At 45.7% G+C, this 23,377-nt stretch overlaps 1 protein-coding gene across 1 annotated transcript in view; it reads left to right on the top strand.

Annotated features, from left to right (window-relative positions):
* Nucleotides 1-23,377, top strand: part of TRPC5 (transient receptor potential cation channel subfamily C member 5) — a 1,352,993-nt gene that overhangs the window by 1,227,483 nt on the left and 102,133 nt on the right. The window lies entirely within an intron of this gene.

The raw sequence follows: 23,377 nt of genomic DNA on the forward strand, positions 1-23,377 counted from the left end.
AACCGGTAGATAGCAAAAATAATGCCCAGAAAAACCCCAAAGCCAACAGCACCCCTGCTGCTGCCAAGGTGGCAGAGGTAAAGGTCACCCCAGTTTTAGAGTTGGAGATGGGGGGGCCTAAAAACCTACCTGCACCTAATAATGCTAGGCCCAGAAGGTCCTCGGGCCAGTCACAGACAGGGAGCCAGGGAGGCAGCCCCACAAATGGGGTCCCTCGCTCTCCTGATTATGTAAGTCCCCGTTACAAGGGAAATCGACCCATCCTGGGTTATGTGTGGACTCCTCCAGCCCAAGGGGGGGGATCCAGCCAAGCACCTAGCCCAGGGAACTTCCCTCCTAACTTCCCACCGGAGGGCAGAAATTCTCCAAATCCTGGGCAGAACTTTTTCCCCAGGTATCCACCCAACTTCCAACCCCAAAATCATCCATCCTTCTTTCCCCAATTCCCTGAGCCCAGACAACCTAATCCGGGAGAGGGGAGGCCAAGGGTGGAGGGGTACCCAAATCTTCCCAATCAGGGGTACTACCAAAGAAGGGATAGCTACCCTTCCCGGGATCAGCCCAGGGGAGAAAACAGGGCCCCGTATCAGTCTGAGCAGGTTTCCCAGTTAGAGCGCCAGGTTCAAAACATGGCGCGGGATCTGGGTCACATACTGAGGGCTCAGCAGAACCCTCAGATCGGCATGCTGGCGCAGAACGCACCCAACTCTGGACCTGGTGCTCCAGAACAATGACGGGGGCAGCACCCCGATAACACACCGGTTCCCAGGGAGGAGGCACAAGGGGAAGGGGGGTGTAAAGCCTTGGAGGAAGCTTCCTTCCTCACTTGTAAACAGCCCCTGGAAACCCAGGAACCGGAAACAAAATCTCTTGCCCCTGAAAGTCTGCCTCCTAAGGAGCAGAGGGGGTGTAGGAGAAACAAAAGACCCAAACAGACCCAGTTTGAGGAGGAGGTACAGATCTTCCAATTTGAGGGAGAGGGATCCTCAGAGCATCCTGGGAAAAGGATCTTCTCCTTCAGAGAGGGGGGAACTCCTCCCAAAGAAAAATGGGTCCCTAGGGATGCAAATCCAGACTGGGGAGATGGGGAGACTGAGCTACCGCCGCCCACCATCTCATCCCAGAACCAACAGCAAGAAAATCCCCTGGTTCAAACCCATCCTGGTGACTGCCTCCAAAAAGGGGGGGGCGGCCCGGAACCGGAGCCAGGGGAACCCACAATGGCTCTGATCTCCAGTTGCCAACTCTTTCTTTCAGATTCCCAAGGCTCTCCACAGAATTCTGCCCAAATCTCTTCGCTAGCGATGTCCAAAACCAGAAAGTTAGCCCACCAGTTGTCCAGAAATGTGCATTATCTGTGCCCCCTTGAGGAGAAGGAGGGAAGATACTATGCCCCGGTACAAGTACAGGGGCAGGGTACAATTTTGGCACTGGTGGACACTGGATCTCAAGCTACCCTTCTGTCCAGAAGGGCCTTTGACGAACTGAATGCAGGAAGGGGAGAGAATTACCAAATTCCTCTCACCTCACTTCCTGGACAACTCCAGAACTTTGACGGGAAGGAAATTCCCGTCGAGGGGACTGCAGACTTGGACATTAAAATTGGGCGACACAAGTTGAAACACCTGGTCATAGTAGTGACTCCAGAGGGCACCCCTTGTTTACTGGGGAATGACCTCCTGAGGAGGTTGTCACCCTTAATAGATTGCGTAAACAAGGTCCTCTGGACCCAGACTAGCCGACCAATAAAATTAAAACAGAGTGTCAACCATGTTAGTTTAAACGGCACCTGCCACATGGTTGAACAAAAATCTGACCAAGTAGAATTTCACTTCCAGAATAACCAGATTCCAGACGTGACAGTAATAGCAGTAGGACAACAGACTGGTGATGGGGGGTCCTCTCTATTTCTGAAAATCAACCTTCCTTCCAGTTTAAGGTGGTATTCCACACTGGAAGGAAACACCCTAAAATTCTTTACTAATCCACAATCAGAAACTCCCACTCCTACAGTCCAAAAAGATGTGAAATCAGCTCAGAGCCTGGCTGATATTCAGCAAATTGGAGAGCAGTTGTTCATCCCTGTCCAATTAAATGATGGGAAGGACTCTGTTCTCGCTCGAGTGTGTGTGAACAACGGTAAGAGCTTCATCAGCGAAGCCATGTTTCGCCAACTCCCAAAAGATCCAGCCATTCCCACCTTCAAACTGATAGACAAATGGGAAATGGACCTGGAAGCACCTAATTCCAAACATCTCCTGCCAAGCAGGTGTATGCTCAAAATCTCCATTGGCAACAAGAGCATAGTCCACAATTGTTGGGTCGTGCGAGACGTCCCTGCCGCCTTTTACTTAGGCAGTGACATTCTCAATCGCTTTGCCATTAGTTTGGACCTAATAAACTTCAAAGCTTGGTCCCGATTAGCGGATAATCCCATGGGCTTTGATGATCCAGAAAAAGCATTTAGGTCAACTCAATTGCTACCTTATGCAGTTGAAATTCAGATCAAAGAGGAAGTCACCATCCCAGAAAGGACCCGACAATTCTCCCTGGAAGTGAAAGTTAAAAGGGGACAAGAGTTGAAAAACCCTGATGCTTACATACATCTAAACGCTTCTCTCCAACAGCAAGGGTTGGGGGTAAACCCAACTCCATTAGTCAACATAGAACATGACACCATTCCAATAGAGGTGGATAACAGCGACTTAAAGAGTATTACTCTAGCCGCAGGCACCATTATTGGAATGGCGGTTGATGACCGACATTTCTCCATTGATCTTGGAAATGAACTGTTAGGGCCAATCCCCAAGGACTGCTTTGACAGTGACAGTGAAGACAATACAACACCAGACAGGATTTTTACCCGGCATGGGGGGAACTTCCTGGTGTACACTTCTTGCCCTTATGGTAAGGAAGATGTGACTTGTGACTTCAGGAGGGATGAGGTGATTTTCCAGGTCCATGAGGGCTGCCTTTCCCACCTGAAGCCTCCGGTCCAAATCAGCACTCTGACCAGGGACTTCTCCACCCAGCTGGAGGAGGCCGCGGAGATAGCCAAACCAGAAGTCTTTCCAGGCTTCAGGCAGATGGTGGAAGAGAGAGTTAACCTAGCTGAGGCCTGTGTGACTCTGGAACAAAAGCAAAAGTTGAAACAAGTTTTCTTGGATTTCCAAGATCTCTTTGCGGTAGACTCATATGACTGTGGTCGCACTGACATCCACACAACAACAATCCCCACGGACCCTGGCATGACTCCAGTGTTTGTGAAGCAATATCGCTTGCCTCTCGCATCCATGGAGTCCCTTACTGAAATAATTAAGAACCTTGAGTCCAGGGGAATAATCCGTCCCATCCACAGCACCTTCAATAATCCGGTGCTGGGAATATTGAAACCAAACGGCCAGTGGAGACTCTGCGCCGACCTCAGGGAGCTCAACAAACGGGTCCATACTTCCCGATGGCCTCTGCCCTACATTGACCAAGGGCTGGCCCAGATCCAGGAGTCACAGGTATTCACTGCAATAGACCTGACAAATGGATACTGGACCGTGCCTGTCAGTAGGGAGGACCAATACAAACTGGCTTTTACCTTTGGGGGCCAGCAGTACACATGGACCCGGACTCCCTTCGGATACCTCAACTCCGGCAATGAATTCAACATTTTTCTACACAAGGCCATGCCCGACTTGGGTGCGAGGGGTAACCTGGCTTATGTAGATGATGTCCTCATAAAAGCTCAACTGTGGAGGAACACATAGCGGAGATCCGTTATGTTCTGACACAGTTGAGGGCCGCCGGAGCAAAACTTTCCTTTCAGAAAGCACAGTGGTGTAGAACCCGTGTTAATTTCTTGGGGCATGAGATTACTCCTCAGGGTCTCTGTCCCCAGGAAAAGAAAGTGGAAGCCCTCCAAAAACTGAAAGACCCCACAACTCTGCGGGAACTAAGGAGCCTCCTTGGACTGACTAATTACAGCAGAAAGTTCATTGAGGGCTACGCAGAGATCACCAGACCCCTGATTCATCTCCTGAAGGGGGGGGTCAAGTGGGAATGGGGTCCAGAACAAGCCGAGGCAGTAAAACAACTCAAAAGAAGCCTCTCACAAGCGCCTTGCCTAGCTTACCCCGTCAGAAACAAGGAGTTCTTCCTGGAGACGGGGTTCTCTAATACATGCTTGACGGCAGTATTATACCAAAAGCATGACAAGGTCAATAAAGTAATCTCCTATGCGAGCAAAACTTTATCCTCTGTGGAGGAAAAATTCAACGATTGTGAGAAGGCACTCCTGGCAACGGTGTGGGCATTGAAGAATTACCACCCGTTTATCCAGGGGGAACACATCATAGTGGAGACTCCACACCAGCCTCTGCAATATCTCCACAGTGACAGAATCCGGGCCGGAAATGTGAGTAATTCCCGAATTACTTCCTGGATTCTGTCAATGCAAGGCTTTCCTGTGGAGGTCAGATATGGCCAAAACAAGAAGAGTCCCCTCGCGCAAGGTCTGGCTGACTTGCATGATTGTGCCAGAGAAAACTGTCTCGAGGACGAAAGTCTAAAAATCAAGGACAACACGGAGGCATACCTTAATTCCCCACACAAAGTCTTTGAAGAGGACAAGTGTGAGGGAATGCCCACTGTCTATGTGGATGGATGCTCGTACCATGTTGACAACGACGGGGAGAAAGAACTGGTGGCTGGCGTAGGGAATGCATGGGTGAATGAGTCCCCAGAACCCTCCGCTGGATACAAAATTGGTCCCCGAGGTAGTCAGGTGGCAGAATTGATGGCTGTGCATCAGGCCATCCTCACTGCTGTCCAGCATCAACTCCGCGAACTGGTCATAATCACAGATTCGGATTATGTACGGAACGGGTTCGTGGAGCACCTGGTTAATTGGAAAACCAGAGGCATGTTATGTGCTAACAACAAACCCTTGAAACATTGAAAGTTGATCCAAAACATTGATGATCTGGTCACCTCGAATGAGATGACCATCTATTGGAAGAAGATCAAGGGTCATTCCAAAGTAGAGGGACCAGACAAAACTGGAAATGACTTAGCTGATCAGTTGGCCAAAACCGGGGCCATCCAAGGGGATCTAATTGAGATTGAGTCCCTGTTGGGGGAAATCCAGGTCAATGTTATCACTAGGTCCAAGACAAATGCTCACAACGACCTTTCAATTGCACAATGGAGTAAGGAGACCCCTGATGCTGATTTGATTACAGCTCAGAAGGGGGATCCAGTTATTGGTAAGTTTTACCAACACCTTGAGGACCCTGAGAACTTTCCCCTGACGGATACCGATTACATTGGGAAAGAGGACCTAAGAGTGTTGATGAAATGTCCAAAAATGTTCCGAATCCAAGACGGTTTGCTGGTAAGGAAATCCAAAGCTGGCCACGATCAGTGGGTGGTTCCTACCTCATTCCGAAGCCTGATGTTAAGTCACGCCCATGATGCGGCCACCGCCGGTCATAGGGGGTTTCACACAACACTCGAAATCTTAAGAGAGGTTGCATACTGGCCACACATGGGGCAGGACCTCGACCAATACTTGAAGGGGTGTCTTGCGTGTGCACAATTTCAGCCATCATCCCTCACGCACCGTGCGCCTCTCCAAAAGCGGGGGATGACACTGCCATGGTCAGATTTACAAATCGACTTTGTAGGCCCTGTGATTCGCTCGTCTAGGGGGAATAAGTACATGTTGACCGTCACATGCTTGTTTACCAAGTGGGTGGAATGTCTCCCAGCCCCAAATTGCAAGGCAGAAACTGCAGCTGCCCTGATGATTAACCACATCTTTTCCCATTTTGGTCTACCTCAAAGGATTGAGTCAGACAGGGGTAGCCACTTCACCAGTGAAGTAATGACAAAGATGTGGGAGATACTGGGGGTCAAGAGAAAGCTACACATTGCTTACAGGCCAGCTTCTTCTGGGGCAGTAGAGAGATATAACCGAACCATTGTGAGCATATTAAAGAAGTTTGTGGCAGATTCTGGGCCAAGTTGGGATATCCGATTACCTCTGGTCCTAATGGCCATCAGATCTACCCCTTCATCTGCAACCAAAATGTCACCATTTGAGTTGATGACTGGGCGCAAGATGGTGCTTCCTCAGCATTTGCTCTACAGGACCCAAGAGCAGACACTAATAAATGCCTCCACAACTCATGAGTATGTGGAGAATTTAAGGAAACACCTTCAACATGCTTTTGCTTACGCTCAGCGGAATCTAGAAAGATCGGCTGATAGCATGAAGACCCATTATGACCTGAAGACTTCCAGGAAGGAATATCAGGTGGGGGACCGGGTCTATCTATACAACTTCCAAAGAAACCAGGCAAAACAGCGGAAATTCTTGCCTACATGGAAGGGACCCTTTGAGATCATAGACAAAATCTCCCCTGTGGCCTACAAAATCCACATCCCCAAAGGTCCTTTGGCAGAGGGGGAAGACAAGTGGGTCCACATAAACCAGTTGAAATGTTGCCATCCCAGGCACACTCTGCAACAACTGGAGGAATCCTCTGGAATCCTAGCGGGTACTGTCTCAGATTAATTCAGGTCCAACCATAAAACATACCACATCTAGTCTCTAAAATATTGTGATTTGCATGAAACTGTCTCTTAGTTATACTGTTTTTTTTTCAAAATAAGAATGTAATGTTTCGTTATGATGAAATGCATATGCTGCCCCACTATCTCAACAGTGGTGAAAAAACGTCTATGAGTAGGTATTGCCGCTTTTGCTTTATCATCCTAGGAGAGATGAAACCATGGAGAATGACCAAGGAGGATGATCCGGAGACTGGGAGGATGACGCAAGGGGGCCCGGGGTACCGCCCAATATTCCCATCAGGACCGGCGAGGAGAACCGATCGACCAGTACCGGATGGAGGAAAAGATGCTGAACTGTGCCATCTATTGGAAGAAGATGAGGAAACATCCCAGATCTTGCGAGTCCCATCAGTGAAACCGAATGGCCATCGCAAGAGGGGGGCTTGTGGGATGTATTTACCCATGCATCCGAGCCCTACCTCAAAACTGTGCAGTACTGACATGAAAACATCATGATGGCCAGAGCTTCCCAGAAAATGCCCAGGGAAGTGCATGAAGAATAGGCGGCCACCCATTTTCGCCGATGTTATGGGCACAGAAGGACACTGCCTAAAACCACCATTGGACTACCCACACAGTAGTCTGAAACCATTGGGAATGGCAATGCTGATTGCCAAAAGCAAACCCATAACTGTGGAGAATTCATTTTCTTAAATCCCAAAAAGGGGTGCAGTACCAGTACTCACCACTATCAGAAAGCCGGCGTTTTAAAACCACCAGATTTTACTTTTTTGTAGAAAACTGAATAAATGAACCCAAAACAGGACAAAGAAAGACTTACTGAGAGGTGGATCCAATGTAAAGTTATATTCTGAAGTGACTTGAAGGTTTATAACAAGACTGGCTGAGCTGTGGATTTCAGCAGTTTAAGTAAATTTGGACTGAAAGACACTAAAAATCTAAATGTTTAAAAGAAATGAGTGACCTATTTCTGAGTGTCACATAGGTTGCAATTGTTTAAATGTCATAGTTTTGAACTTAGAATCAGCATTCTAGCTGCATATGTAAAAAAATTGTCTTGACTTAAACTGGGGAACAAAAAGTGACATTTTATCTGAAACCTGGCTTAAGGAACTGAATTCTGCCCACCAGCCACCCCCATCAGGAGTGAAACTTGAGTCACAGCTGTGTTCCCAGGCCTATCTGCCTTTTGCTGGCCACACTAAGGATATGCCATCTCTCTGATAATTGAATTAAGGGGAGCCCCCACAGAATACAGGAGCTCTGAACAAAGCCCTGTCCTGACTCAGGCAAAGGTTTTATTACGGGGGCTGTAAATGTAGCTTCCTCCTGAAGCAAAGGGGAGGAGCACTGCCTGTGAGAGCAAGCTGGCTTGGCAGAACTGGAAAAACCAGAAATTCAACCTTGTGCTGGGGGAAAACCACACCCCTTTGGGGCCAGAACATAACTCTAAAAAGATGAATAACTCATAGTACGGACTTGTGAAAATTATTTAAATGACACCATAATTCTTGTGATTTTTCTGCCCACATTTTAAGAGGTTTTTAGAACTGGTGGCATGTTCAGGGGGGTTTTAGCGGAAAAGAGGATATTACTCAAAATGTGTGCATGTGAAAAATCTGACACTTCATCAACTAATGTCCATACTCCTTGCGCACATGTGTGTAAATTTGGGGTAATGTCCGGTATTGCAAACCAGTTAAAAAGTGCAATATATTGCCATTTCTGAATGCAAGCTCCCAGGAAGAGCAGAGTTTGAACAGGGTATACCTCCTGTGATATGTGAGGGGTGCGTGTAATTTTAAAACAATATGTACCTCTGCAAATATGTATTTGGTTCAAATCTAGATTTGTGTGCAAGTTGACAGGAGGAGTGGACTTTCTGCAGGCTGTAAAATGACATCACTCTGACACAACTTAGCTCCCCCAATCAGGGGAGAAATGAAAGCTTTGCCAATGATAAGTGGAGAGGGGTAGGGTCTAGTGATGCTGCACACACACCCATTTTGAAAACACATAAAAGCAGACAGACAGGACAGATAGGGACCTTCAAATCCATTTGCAGCTGGAAGCTCTGCCGGGAAAATCCATACTTTACCTCCATCAACCTTCAGAGACCTAGACCAGACCAGCAGAGTAGAGCTGACCCAGATCACTGTGAAGTGCAGAGACCAGAGTCCAGTCTAAAACCTGACCAGATCCGTGGCGAGGCCCATTTAACTCAAGAATATAGTGTGAGTACCTAGTAGAACTGTGCAGAACCAATCTCTTAGTTAAAATAATATAATTCAATCCTATTTTAATCTAAGTAGAACTGTCTCCTAACTGTCACCTGTCATTTGTAAAGCTGTCACTTGTCATTTTCTAGTTGCAAGCTGCACTTGTTTTTTTTAACTTTAAAATTTCAAATCTGACCCCAAACGATAGTGATAGTCCTTGTAGTTCCTCTGTAATCGCGCTCGGCGCATTCGCAAATTTAGCCGCGATTTGACATTTTACCGCGATTTGCAAATTTCTTCACGTGTAAAAATCTGCTGCTGCTTGCCTTCCATTTGCCAGAAATTCGTTTAACCTGCTAGTTACTCCTAGATACTTGCTAAAGTGAGCCTGGACTAATATTAACTTGATTTCACTCACCCTGAACCTCCTAGAGGGAATTAAAAGCATTTTAGCATATTTTTTCTACATTGCCAGCACATTTAAAAGCATTTGGGCCTGTGTTTTCAACGTCTGTAGTCTAAGCTGCTGGGGTGAACTGAATCACATTTGATTGCATTTCTGAGAACTGTGTGCCTTCCTTCCATTTCCTTGCATTGCATAAAGGGGGGGTGAATTGTACAAGAAAGTGATTACATTGTCTTTGCTGAAATCCTATCAAGTTATTTTCTTTACTGCATTTCATTCCACATTGCATCCATTTGAAACCATAAAAGTATTGTTGCTACCTTATCCATTTCATGTCAACTCCTTAGTGATTATAAAGAAGTGTGCTAGTGCCAGATTCTCCGTTGTTAATCTTTAGCATATCAGATTAAGTGTGATATTCAATTATTAATTATTAAAAAGTGTGATAGATATATATTGCTTTACTTCTCAAATAAACCTTTTAACTTGCAAAACAGAACTACTTCTTGGCTCAGTAGGGTCGGGGGGATTCTGAGAGAGGGGTGTTATATAGGGGTAGTCATCCAGAACGCATGAACTGGACATAAAGATATATCAATAAGGGTTTTCATTCAGTATTATAGACTAGGCGTTGACTTAGCTGTAGTGTTGAATTGAATCCTCTTACAGTCTACACATAGTCTGATGTCTCCATTTGCCTTAGCTGCTACCACCACCGGCGACAACCACTCAGAGCTTTCAGTCCTCTCAATTATTCCCTTTTGAAGTAGCGATTCTACTTCTACTTTTAACTTTTCATTTAAATCATGAGGCACTGGCCTCACCTTGTGTACTTTAGGACTGGCTCCTGCTTTCAGCTGGATTTGATGCTCAAATCCCTTTAACATTCCCAATTCTTCTTGAAACACTCTAGGATATTCCTTCTCCCATTTATCCTTCAACTCTGCTACATCAATAGGCCTTTTCGCATTCGCTTGGATTCTGATTCCTAACTTCCACTGTTCACCCCATCCCAGGAGTGACGAACCTTCTTGAGTAACATATATCTCAGCTCCATAGCTTCTTCCTTTGTATTTGATGGATGCCTGGAACATCCCTAAAATCTCAATTTTTACATTTCCATAAGCATAGGGTTCAATGTTATGTTCTTTCAACTGCTTTACATCTCCGTGCATGCAACCCAAAAACGTTGCCTTCGACATCAAAGTCCACGGTGAACAACTGTCCACTTTCATTGTTACTATTCTCTCGTTGACCATGAACACATCCGTTTGTGCCCGTCCTTTATTTGAAACTTCCAATATTTCTAGCACATGCTTTGCTTGGTGGCTCACTCCCATTGCATGATCCTCTTCTTGTTCATGCACTCTTCCTCCTGCTTCGATATTCTGTACCATTCCCGATTCACGACATACTCTCGCAAAATGACCCTTTTTCTTGCATTTCAATCACAATATATTTCTGGCTGGACAGAACATGCTTGTTGATATGTGGCGGTTACTCCCACACTTATAACATCTTATTTCCTTGTTAGGAACCCCTTTGCGGAATCCCCTCACTGCAGCCACTTCTCCTTCTGACTTATCTCCTTTCCTAGTATTCATATATTTATGGGTCTGTTCCATGCTTCTTGCCGTGTCTATGGCTAACTCCAGTGATGCATCTTTTGACAATAGCCTCTCCTGTATTTTTGCATTGTTCGTGCATCTAACCAATTGGTCTCTTATCAGAGAGTCTGTGAGTAGTCCAAATTCACACGTGTGACTAAGGGATCTTAACGCTGCAATAATGTTTTCCACAGGTTCTTGTGGATCTTGTACCCTCTGGAAGAACTTGTGTCTTTCAAATGTTATGTTCTTTTTAGCTTCAAAATGAACTTCCAACTTCCTTTCTGCCATCGAATACTGATCCACATCTCCTTGGCCTTGCTGTGGAAGATCTGGCAACCCATCATAAACGCTCCTGCCTTCGGTTCCTAAATTGTGTAGCAAAATCGCTTCTTTCCTTGCTGATGCGAATTTGTCACCTCCTATGGCAATCAAATACGTGTCAAACAACTTCTTCCACCTGTCCCACCTAATTGGCGGGGCACCTGGTTCTGCCAGGAACAGTGGTGGCGGTGACATACTTGCTGCAGCCATTTTATTTGTATTATCCTGATATTGTAATTACCAATTTATTATTTTTTTTTTGTGCACACTCTCAACAGACGGTTGACTCTACCTTTGCCAGTTACTAACTGGTTCCTCCTTCCCCCATGTCAATGTTTCTTTGGGTATCCTAATCTCTATTCCAAAGTTCTTTAATCCTTGACTTTATATTTAACATCTTTTGGGCAGCACTTCTCTTTTCTATACCAGCTGTATCCTCTGGGTGGCGCTGTCTTATACTGCAGGTGGCCCTGTTTTCAGTTTAGAGTTTATCTCTAATGTGCCTCCCCCTCTTGTTGTTTGTTGTTTGTGCTTAGCCCAGCCCCACTCCCCCTCCGCTCCTCACCTCTGTGTCCAACGAGGCTGGGGTGGGTGGGCGGCAACGACCTGGATTACTGTTATGGGCGGCTCTTATCAGTGAGCCGCCGAGGCGGGGGAACGAAGAGCACCACGCTCCTCCTTCACTGCGGAGACCGTCTCCCTGCAGCACCTGACCATCCGGCTGCTGCGGAGACAGTCCTCCTGCGGCCCCCACCTTCGTGTGCTGCTCTGTGCCGCGTCTGGGATCCGCTACCGATGCCGACGTCTCGGCACTCTGCCTCTCCTCAGAGGATCACCCCGCCGGCTCCGTGGCGAGCTCCATGCCTCGTCGCCACTGAAAGAGACACGGTACTTGTAATTAAATAGGAGTTTGTTTATTAAACGGAGCTCCCCGGAGCCCCAACCAACATTGGTCATGTACACCTTTCAACTCGTTTTAAACTGCCCGCTTGGTCACGCGGCTCTCGCTCATATCAATACAAAAGAGCGCGCGTGACCACTGCGAGGCATAACATTCCTACCATTGTTTGATACATGCATATCTCTACACTCTGGTTCTATCTAGGCTGGACTACTGCAACAGCCTCTTTCTAAATCTGCCTGTCTCTACTCTTTGCCCTCTGCAAGTCATCCAAAACAGGACTGCAAGACTTGTCCTTGGCCTCAAGCCCAGGGATCGTATCTCTTCAGGACTGAAATCTCTGCACTGGCTCCCAGTGGCTGCGAGGATTAAGTTCAAAACCCTCTGCATTGTCCACAAGGCCTTCTGGGGGCAAGGGGCCTCAATACGTTCAACTCTCTCTTCCTAAATATCTTCCTTCTCGAGCTCTTTTCTCATTCGCCTCCAACACCCTCAGGGTCAGTCGCTTCACCAAGCAATGAGTTGGTTGTAGATCTCTGTTTTCTGCTGGGGCCTCCCTCTGGAACAGCCTCGCTGCATCTCTGAAACATGAGGAGAACCATCTGCGGTTCCGGAAGCACCACAAGACATTCTTCCTTGCTCCTGCTTTCTCTACTCCTCTCCCCTGCTGAACTCCTGACTGAATCTGAAACTGCACTGGTCACCTGGCTACCCTCTTTTCTCCGGCCTGGTCCCCTCCCTGCCAGTTGCACACCTATACTGCCCGCTGGCAACCCTTGCACTCTGGGCTTGTTTCTATATCCCTACAGCCCTTCACCAGCACTTGACACCTGATGCCTGCACCTACCTTACACCTGCCACCAGCTTGCAGCACTTCTTATTTATTTCTCTTATTTAGTGTTCTTATTCATTTATTTACTGTTTATCCTCTGTACTGCACTTTCCCTCACCCTGCCCCCTCACACTTTTCCCCTTCACCCCTCCCCCCTCCCCTGCACTTGCGCAATCTCAATGTGACATGGCCTGGTAAGATCGCTGTCTCTGTCTTACCTCTGTTCCCCTCCTTTTCCTTGTCGCACCTTGAAACACCTGTGTATAGGCGTGTTATAAATGCCATATCATATCATGTATGTGAGGGAGTGTTTGTGTAAGTGTGGGTGTAAGAATGAATGCACTGTGAATGGTGTGCATGAGCGTGCGTGTGTGAATGAGAATGCAGTATGAATGTTCTGGGTGCACGTAAGAATGACAAAGAAGCTGTATGGGTGTAGAACCGGTGGATGAATGTGTTTGAGTGAGGCTGCAGCCCAGTGGAGTATTGGAGCATGAACATTTTTTGACAAGTGCATGGCATGTTTTACTGCCATTTTTAGGCAAAGGGAAGCCAACTTGATGAGTGTTATTACGTGGAAAAGGGATTGAGTGGAAAAAACGTACTATAATTAGCTGGCAGCCTGGATCCTTTCATACTTAGGCATGAAGGTTTGTATTTTTAAAATGATTAGTGTTCTTACATGGGGAGGGAAGGGCAGGTTTACATACTGTGTCGTGGCATTTTTTACTGGTGTCAAGGTAAAAGGCAACATGATGAGTGTTCTTTTTTAAATTCTTTTTTTATTATTAAAGTGTGATACAGTTATAATTAAATGTTCACACTAGACCATTAACATCATAAGTTTACCGGTCCGGTAACAACGGTACCGGTAAGCTACCGGTACTATTGTTACCGGACCGGCAAACTACGAGTTCTGCTTGCAGGTGTCATCCCGCCCCCCAGGTCTGACCTGACGGGCGTACTGGCACCCGTGAGCAGAGCATGTTGGATGCACCTACACCCTTCACGCCCGCGAATGGGCAGTTAGCGAGTCCTGCAAGGCCGTAATGACCCGGTAATTGCCCATTCGCGGGCACCAGAAAAAAAAAATAATACCAGCAACAGCTGTGTCGGTTTTACTGGCACGGCTACCGCCAATATCGTAATAACTTTGGGTACAATAAGTCTATCTGTGTAAGGGGTTCTAGTGGATCTGCAAGAGGGGGGCTTTGGCGATTCTTTTGGTGAGGTAAGGAGGTGCTGTATTGGACAGGCATTTGTGGGTGATGGAGAAGGTTTTGAAAGTGATCCACTCCTGGATGGGGAGCCAGTGTGCATCTCTTCTGGCTCTTGAGATGTGCTCTCTTTTAGGGATTTTCAAGGCTGCTCAAAGGGCATTGTTCTGGATTACTTGAAGTTAGTGTATGTTTCTAGAAGAGGTGCCATTGAAAAGGACGTTGCAGTAATCTTTGAGCCAATGATTGTATGGGCAATGGTTAGGCAATTGGTTTTTGAGAGGAAGGGTCTGACTGCATTAAGGACCTTGGTTGCATAGGCTGTCGAGGATGCAATGGCACATACTTGTCTAGTCATGGTAAGTGATGCGTTTAGGTGGACCCACAGGGTCTTTACTTTGTTAGAGACCGACATCGAGCAATTGTCAATTGTGAAGGCAGAGTATTGGTTGTTAAGGGTCTTTAGGGTGCTTGGCGGGCCAACAATCAGGATTTCTGTCTTGGCCCTTTTGAGACAGAGATGATTGGCTGCCATCCAGGTATGAATTTTGTTGAGGGTGATAGAGTCTTCTATGTAGTTGCCTGAGAGGGTGATCAAGATTTGAGTGTTGTCGGCATAATTCGTGTAAGCTATGCTGAGTGAATCTAAGATGTGGAATAAGGGCCTAGTAAATATATTGTGCAGCATAGGGGCGATGCAGGATCCTTGTGGCACCCCGGAGGTGATAGGAGAGGGAGAAGCCTTGCCGATCTCTGAGAAGACTCTCATTGCTCTTCCATTAAGGCAGGATGCTATCCAGGCATTGGCTGAAGGTGAGAAGTGAGCGTGAGTGGTGAGGTGGTGGCAGAGGATCTGGTGGTTAGCTAGGTCGAATGCAGCAGATGAATTTAGGAGGAGGAACCGTGCAGACTTGCCTTCATTCCTGATCTCATCTAATTGATTTTTTAGATCGAGCGGGGCAGATTATGTGCCATGCCTTTGGCAGAATCTGGATTGATGCATCCTAGGGTGTAATTATCCTCCAGGAATTGCTGAACTTGGATTGCTGAACAGAATTGCTATCCTTAAAAATGTAAAACCCTCTCAGTACAAGGGAGATGTCTGCCCTGCTGCCATTATTAAGGACTGCTCAGATGCCCTAGCGCCATTCATTGCCTCCTTCATAAATGCTTACTTCTCGACAGGAATAGTGCCCACTAGTCTTAAAGAAGCCTGGGTGGTGCCACTCCTAAAAAAAGTCACTGGACCCAACAGCCCCTAACAATTATAGGCCAATCGCTACAGTACCCTTCCTTCTGAAAATTCTAGACAAGGCAGCCTACTTACAAGTTCAGCACTTCTTAGAAGTTAATCACAGTCTTGTTTTCCACCCAGGCCACGTTTCCAAACTGGGAGATCTTTCATCACCTGAATCTTCACTGGAGAATTCCTCAGATAGGTTGTCTGGCGGAGGTGAAGCTCCCTTCTTTCACGACGACTTCCGGTCCTCGAAGAGGTAAGGTCTACCTCGTGATGAAGCCACTATGCCAGCTTATAAGCAGTCATGCAAGAGACTCTTTCCCGGGATAAACCAGAAACGAATGGAAAAAGCCTTGAATGGCAGAAAAAACACTTCAGTTGAAGACCAGAGTGAATGTGGTGCCCGTTGTAATACCCAGTGACAGGATGTGATGCAGTACGAGCAGAGAAGAATCATTGGAAAGAAGATGTATACTGGGAATGCAGCCGGGAGATCCTGAGAGCAGTAGGAGGCAGTGGAGAGAATGGTAAGTAGGGAGTCCGCTGTGTCGAGAAGAGAAGGCAGAGGAAGAATACAAGGCATGCAGAGGCTGGAACTAAGGCAAACAGAGGCTGGAAGTGAGGCAACAAGATGAGGCCTGTAAGGTTCACAAAAGGAGAAAAAACAAGAGCTGATGGAAACACATGGGAAGTGTGAAACTTAGCGTCTTACCCAAAAAAGAGAATTCCACAAAGGGTTGCAAAACCAAGAGCAGCTGCAGACCGGCATTGATAAGAATGGTGGCAGCCATCTTGGAAAATGACTTGGCCGGGCACAAGCGATGATACAAAAATGTAATGAACGTCAATGGCGTCCTAGACACCAGCGTTTCTATATGCTCCATGAAGGTGGAATGTTGACACCACGTGACAGAAACGGCACTACTTGACCTAAAAAAACAGCTTGATGAAATCAGAGACAAGGGTAAACCGTCCCTCCTCCTGGATCTGTAAGCCTCATTCGACCTTGTAGACCACAATATTCTTTGTCACAATCTCATTCCTATGCCAACTTCTCCTCTAAAGCCTTCAAGTGGATCACCTCCTTTTACAGAGCATGCCAGTGCTTCTCCAACCGGTATCCCACGTGGGGTACCCCAAGGGTTGTGCCTATCTCTGACTCTCTACAACATATTCACCAGACCCCTCTTTGACATACTCGACATCATTGGCATAGCCTACATCAACTATGCAAATGACATCCAGATCCTCCTTCCACTCACTGGCAATCATGCAGAAGACGGTAACACCCTCTAGTCTGTATACTCTACCTTGCAGACATGAATGATGGCTAACCACCTCTGCTTGTATGGAGACTGTTAGGGAGAATTCTCATAAATGTGCTAATTCCCTTCTCCTTAGAGACCCCCAGCAACTTTGCTGGATTTTGAGGACTTGATTTTTTTACCTGGAAAGAGTGTGAGCCTTTTTTCCCACTCTTTCATGTATTTTGATGTGTGTTTTACTCTTGTGTTCTTTGATTATGGAGTTTTAGACAACTCCATAGGCATCATCTGTTCATGTGTGTCACACAGCACCCTCAGTACAGTGGCACAGGGAAGTCCCAAGGTTTAAATACCTTCTCTGGGATAAACTACTGTTTCCCAGAGAATGTAAGGTTACATTGACTTTACAAGTCTTTTTAAATTCCTAGATCCAGCACACCCTATCTTACAATAGAGTATTGGAGGGGTTACCAAGTATCCCCTGTGTCTAAAAACTCATGTAGCAGCCATATGCTACCGAAATGGCTGGTGGCAGTGGTTTTACAACAATCTACCATGATTTTTCCCGACCTCCAACACTGGTAGCAAAAAAATCACGGGAGCCATGTTTTTCAAGTTGGCGCCTTAAGCCCCTTTGTTTAAACAGGTCCCGGTCTTCTTTTTTCGCCATTTCTTTTTGGAAAGGTCCTTCTAGAGTTTGTCTGCATGCCAAACCAGGTGTGATCCCTTTGTTTCTATGCCTTTGGTGGGCTTCAGGACTGAAGACCACCTCTGGTGCCTGAGTGTCTAGGGTGGACAGGAAGGGAGGAAGGTGCCCGAAACTCCCTGTGCTTAGTCTCCTAGGAGACCCAAATGCACACTGGCGTGATTGGCTGGCTGACTGTCCAGCCAGGACAGCCACACTGCTGGGTGAGTGGCAAATAGGCTGGAATGAATGGGAGAAAACTGTTCAAAAGGGGAGTCTCTTGGACTGAAAGGCAGAGTCGATCACTGGAACGAAAAAAACGAAGACGAGCTGGAAGAGGACGGCTGCTGCAACTACTGGATCGTTGGTTTGCCCGTTGGAGCCCTGCTGCAGGTCTCAATTGCCAAGTTCACCTTGACAGAGAAGCCCCTTCAAGGACGACCTCTTCCTTTCAGTTGGTGGGGCCAATCAGCTTGTAGGCCACCTGGATACCCTTCTCGGAGCTGGTTCGGATTAACCAGGGGTAAGGACACCAGCTTGTGTGCTTGAAGAACAGCAACCGGAATCGAATAAAAATTGCCAATTTGTCAGCTTTGTGACCAGTCCCCGTGCAGTGCAGGAGTCCTCCCTTTTGTCCCCACGACTGAGACTCAGGAACAGCGAGATCTGGAGGAACTGCCAGGAACAGAAGTCTTCAGCTGCATCTTTTTCTTCAAAATATGATGCTGTGAAAACCTGACCGAGAGAACTTACCTCTCACTGCGAAAGTGCGTACAACTTTGGCAACTTCCAGACCTAGTCAGCTTGTGACCCGACATCCAAACCTTTCTTCGATGAACTACTTCTAAGATACGTGGCAAAGACCTTTCCGCTTTAAATACCAGAACCGTTTTTACCTATACAAGACATTAGTCCATTGACTTTGGCCTACCTATTGCATTGAATCAACTCCTCTGGTGAACTCAAATTATTTGCACTGTTTTAAAGTAACCGCAATATTCATTTTATTAACTTATGCCTATTTGATCCTACTTCAATGCTGTCTGGCTTCTATTTCAAGGGAGTTCCACTGCTTAGTAATTAGTATTGTAGTATAACTTGTGTGTGATGTTGGTTGCCTCCTTTAGTGAATGCTTTATAAATGATTGTGTAATAAATTAAGAAGTGTTTTTACCAAGAAACATTGAGTCTAAGTGTCTATCTGAATACTTTTCATTGTAGACCTTTGTGTAACACCCTTACAAGCTCACATTCCCTCTTGAGATAAGCCTGGCTCCTCAGCTCGCTACCAAAAACTGTGTGGTACAGACTTATACCAAAGGTTGGTTTGGCTTACACCTGTAGTCATAGTTGTGTGTAATGGTCCCAAAGGGTACTGCATGCAAACTCTGCCTAACAGAGTCAAAACTGAGCTCCTTCTCGTAGGGCCCCCGAGACTACTTAAAAATCTTCTTCAACAATATTGGGCATTCCACATAGAAGATATCTTTGTCCCAATCTCCCCTGTCGTGAAAACGTTAGGGGTCTACCTTGATGCCACCCTTTCGTTATCCTGCCAGGTAAATGCTATTGCATCTTCTGCAGCCTATGCAACCAAACTTATAAATGCACCTAGACCCTTTCCCTCGACTGACAGTAGCCTATCCATCTCCAGAGCAGCCATCGGCACCTCTGACGTCCTCTTTGCCAGCACCTCTGACAAAAACATTCACAAACTACAAAACAATGCTCTCCGACCATATCTCTGCAGCTAGGAGAGCAGCCACTGGCTCCTCAAACGGGAAATGATTACTTTCTATCACCCACAAATGTCTCACCGACACTGCCCCCCTACCTTGTACACAAAATCACTAGAACCCATTCAACAAGGCCAACCAAGCCCCATGTGCCCAGTGCCTCCGTCAACCCAAAGTCAAACGCTGCAAAGCAGGAGGCGCAAACTTTCCATTCATCACAGCTTAACAGTGGAATTCCTTGCCGCCTACACTTGGAGAGGAACGCTTTCACTGGGCATTCCAAAAAGCCTTGAAAACCTGGTTGTTTACCTCGATCCCACCAGGCTCACCTGACCCGACTCCAAGTGTACTTTTCCACCTCTATGTAATGCCTGTACTTATCCTCATTGCTTGTCGTGCCCAATGAAGTCAATTGGCTTGTAACAGCGACATGCAATGCCTCAAGGCTGTTTGTGTGCTTTATAAGTGAATACAATAAATAAAATAAACAACGTATTCCATTTTCTAACAATAGAAGCAGAGGAAATTGATAACGAGGATGATGTGTTTAAAGTAGCTCTTAAAAAACATTTGCTGTCTCATTTCAAAATGCAATTAACTATCATCTAATGCTATTTTGAAGAGTATTTGTAAATCAGACATCTGTCGTGGCTATTGCACACATCAACCCCAACGTGCCAACATTATGGGGAGCAATAGTGGGTGGAGAATGCAGTGGGCAGTGGCACAGGTAAGCTAGGAAATACTTGGGCCCTGTAACGTATTTATTTTACAAATTATGCACGCAGTGTTACGTATCACCTGGTCATGCCATGGCTGGAATTACGTACAGTTGAGAAAAGAGGACACATGAACAAATGCCTTTTGCTCTGTTTTGCCACATGCTTTACTCAGAGCATGTTCTGCTGGTTCTATGTGATTTTGTAGACTTTTTTTTCATTGCGGTACATTTCATCATAAAGAAAGATTTTAACATGATTTTGGCCCAACTATATGCACGGGGACCCCTTGCAGCACCCCCTTTGGACCCCCCAAATTAATTATTAGCCTAAAGCCACACCCTACATCTATTTTGGGCAAAACCCATTAAAAAAAAAACTGGAATCAATTGGCTGCAATGAAATCGGCTGCAGCAAAAATCTCCCATTGCCGGTTTTTCAGACATCATGGGTTTATATTTAGATTTTTCACCAGTATAGTGGAGGTGAGAAATATTTTTTTAACTCATTGCACCAGTAACTTTTGCTTCAAAGTTAGGTCCATCTTTTACAGATCAAAGTGGAACATAATGTTCTCTTTCTACAGTACAAGTCGTTGATTCTAACATAACACAAACTCAATGCCCTCCAACCGTTTGCCCACTGTAAAACATTCCTCCTTCGACCGCTACATGTTTTTTACTATAGGGATCCAAACATTTAGATACTTTGATATCCTAGTAGGCTACAGGCTTGGTGAAAAGGAATGTCCACAATGGGGAGGGAAAGGCTTGAATGAAAGTGTGAGGAATACGACCATCAGCACAGGGAGTGTGCGCTCGCCTGGGCTTTTTTGAAGTTTTTTAATGAAAATGAATGATGGGAGATCAACCTCAGAAAATGTGTGGGGCTAATTCGCACACATTTTCCTCTGCTCACCGCATAACAAACACATAGTCAAATATACTCCAGAGGGACACAGCATGCAGGCGCAGTCTTCCTTGTTACATTTAGCTGGAATGTAACAGCCTCGGGTACATCAAAGCATCTCAGGAAGGGGGAAGGAAACACCTTCCTCTGGCCATGGCCAGCCTAATTAAAATATCAAAGGCCCCATGGATCTGCCCTCTCTGTTGTCTAAAGTTCTGCTGGTGGCAGCAAATACTGATAAGAGTTCATTGAGTTAATTGAAAGAGACCTGCGATAAGCTTGATCGCAGAACTGACAAAAGAGGGCAGGGCCTAACTCCTCTTTGGTATGCAATGTGTCAAATTGAAGCTGGGCTCCCACCCCTTTGTATGAAGGGCAGTGAATGGCATGTTTGGGACTACTGTTTACAGTAGGCAAACCGTGTATAGAGGACCCATATCACAGGGAACAAGTATATGATTTAAGGGAGACTGGAAGTCTGTTCTTGCCACAGACTTCAAGGGAGACCTGCGCTTTGATCAAGAGTCACAGAGAGCTCAATTAACCAGAAAGACACTTTGATCCACAACAGACAGGAAGATGGGTGGGACTTAGTAGTACATGTTGTCACCCCTTACCTTTACTGTTGCAAAGCACTCTGGTTATGACTTCACGCATAACCAAAGATTGTTGGTGGGGATCCAGGATTGGTTCCTTAAGGTAGGCGTAGCCTGCACCAATCACTGGGGCCCATTTGACTTTAAAAGAAGGCTGAGCCTCTCAGTTAGCAGATTATCCGACAACTTCAAAATTAGTAAGAAGAAGGACTCATTTGGACCCTGGCTGAAGGTCCAGTCAGCCATACATCTTCTGCCAGGGAAGGAAGGCAAGGATGTTCAAGAGGAAGGCAAGATCCCTCCCCTAAACATCTCCCCGGGAACAGAGGGAGATACCGGACTCAGAGGACCCATCCAGCAGTTCCAGTACCGGTCCCCAGCCGACACACAGCATATCCTGCTAGGTTCGGCCAGCAAGCTTCCTATGTGGGAAGTGACAGAGAGTCTCTGAACAAAGGACAAGGCTGTTGCCTGAAAACACTCTCCTCAGTTTTGGGCTGTCCACCTTAAAAGACAACACGAGCCCTGCGAAGATGCTACGAGGAGTGCCACAACAAGCATCAACCAGTGTCCATCTCTTAAGTACATTTTTGAGGCAGTTGTCACGCTGCAGTTACTTGTGTTCCAATCTGTTTGGATCCTTTTGTGGTGTACTAGAGGTGTGGGGCTGATTGATGGTTTAGAAACCGGTATTTATCCCTGGACCACTGGTGCCCCGTCAGTTGATTCGTCACAGAAAGGAACCTTAACACATTTATTTTTAAATATGTGAGGTTCAAATATGGGAAAGGAATACGTGGGGGAGATGTTGGGGTGCAACCACCCCATTTAAAAGAAAAGGTAACAATTTTAATGAAGTGGGTCTATTTTTTTGTGTGTATTTATTATACAAATTATACATTTTACACAAACAAAAAATATTGTTTTGAATTCTCATAACAATGTTCTGATTACAAATTCTCATAAAAGGACCAGAACTGTATACATAACCCAGATTCCTAGAATACGATTTCCATATTGCTAACATTCAAATAAAATAAAATAACATAGAGACTAAGCTTGGGTAGAGGATATACATTCATTGTTATCTTTTAGGCTCCCGTTCAGACATTAAATTACCATTGCCACATCCATAATGCCTTTATCAGAGACTTTGTCAATTGCTGAAATAATTTCAAATAACAACTTTACTAAAGATAACAGTAATGACAGTTGTGAAGATGTCAATAATCAATACCATAAGTCATTTGTCAACACCATGGAGGGAGGGTGGATAAACCGTTCCAGATACCTTATCCTATAACTCAGGAATGCAGGGCACTCCATTACCAAATGGAATAGTGACTCAATCGTGTTTGAGTCACACATTCTACACTTTCGCAGATCACAAGTTACTCCCAGCTTTGGTCCCACCACTTCTAATGTTGGCAAATAGTTTAACCTACATTTTAGGTACCATTCACGATAGAGGGAACTAGGGAATTTAGCTAAGGAAGATCTTAAGTGAGGCTGCGGAAGTTACAGTAGTTCCTTGCCCTCATAAAGTTTTAGGTGGCTTAAGTTCAGCAGATCCATCGATTTGTCCCATCTTTCAATTTTATTTTTAAGGGCTATTTTTGACTCAGAGCCATCCAGATCAATCATTATGGCAATGTTATCACATCTTTTTTTCAATTTCTTTAAATGCGGATTGGTGTTTTGCTTTATTTGAATATTTAGGTACAACCCCAGAGAATTCTGGTCTGACTTTGCTAAGCTATTAAGCGTAGACATGCTTCTAGTGATGTACTGGGCCCACCAAGATTTTAAACCCAATTCCAGTCTTATTACACTTCTAGGAACGGAGAAAGGGAGCCTCAGTGCTTGTTTTAAGATTTTCCCTTCTAACACATCAAAGAACTGCCTGTTAGAAATGTTCATAAGTTTTCACCCATACAGTACAATCAGGGAGATACTTTTTCTATAAAAGTCTATTAAAGGAGCTGCCGAGTAGGCACATAGTTTTCTTTTTACCCTTTTCAAAGGGGACAAGCACAAGGCGATCTAATCATCTATTTGAGCCTTGTGTGCTTTTTTACTGCTATGTCATATCCAAGATAATGATACATAAGGTGCTATATAAATGCCAAGTAA

Source organism: Ambystoma mexicanum, chromosome 5p (assembly GCF_040938575.1).
Source record: "Ambystoma mexicanum isolate Mex_15411 chromosome 5p, UKY_AmexF1_1, whole genome shotgun sequence".
In the NCBI taxonomy this organism is placed as follows: Eukaryota; Metazoa; Chordata; class Amphibia; order Caudata; family Ambystomatidae; genus Ambystoma; species Ambystoma mexicanum.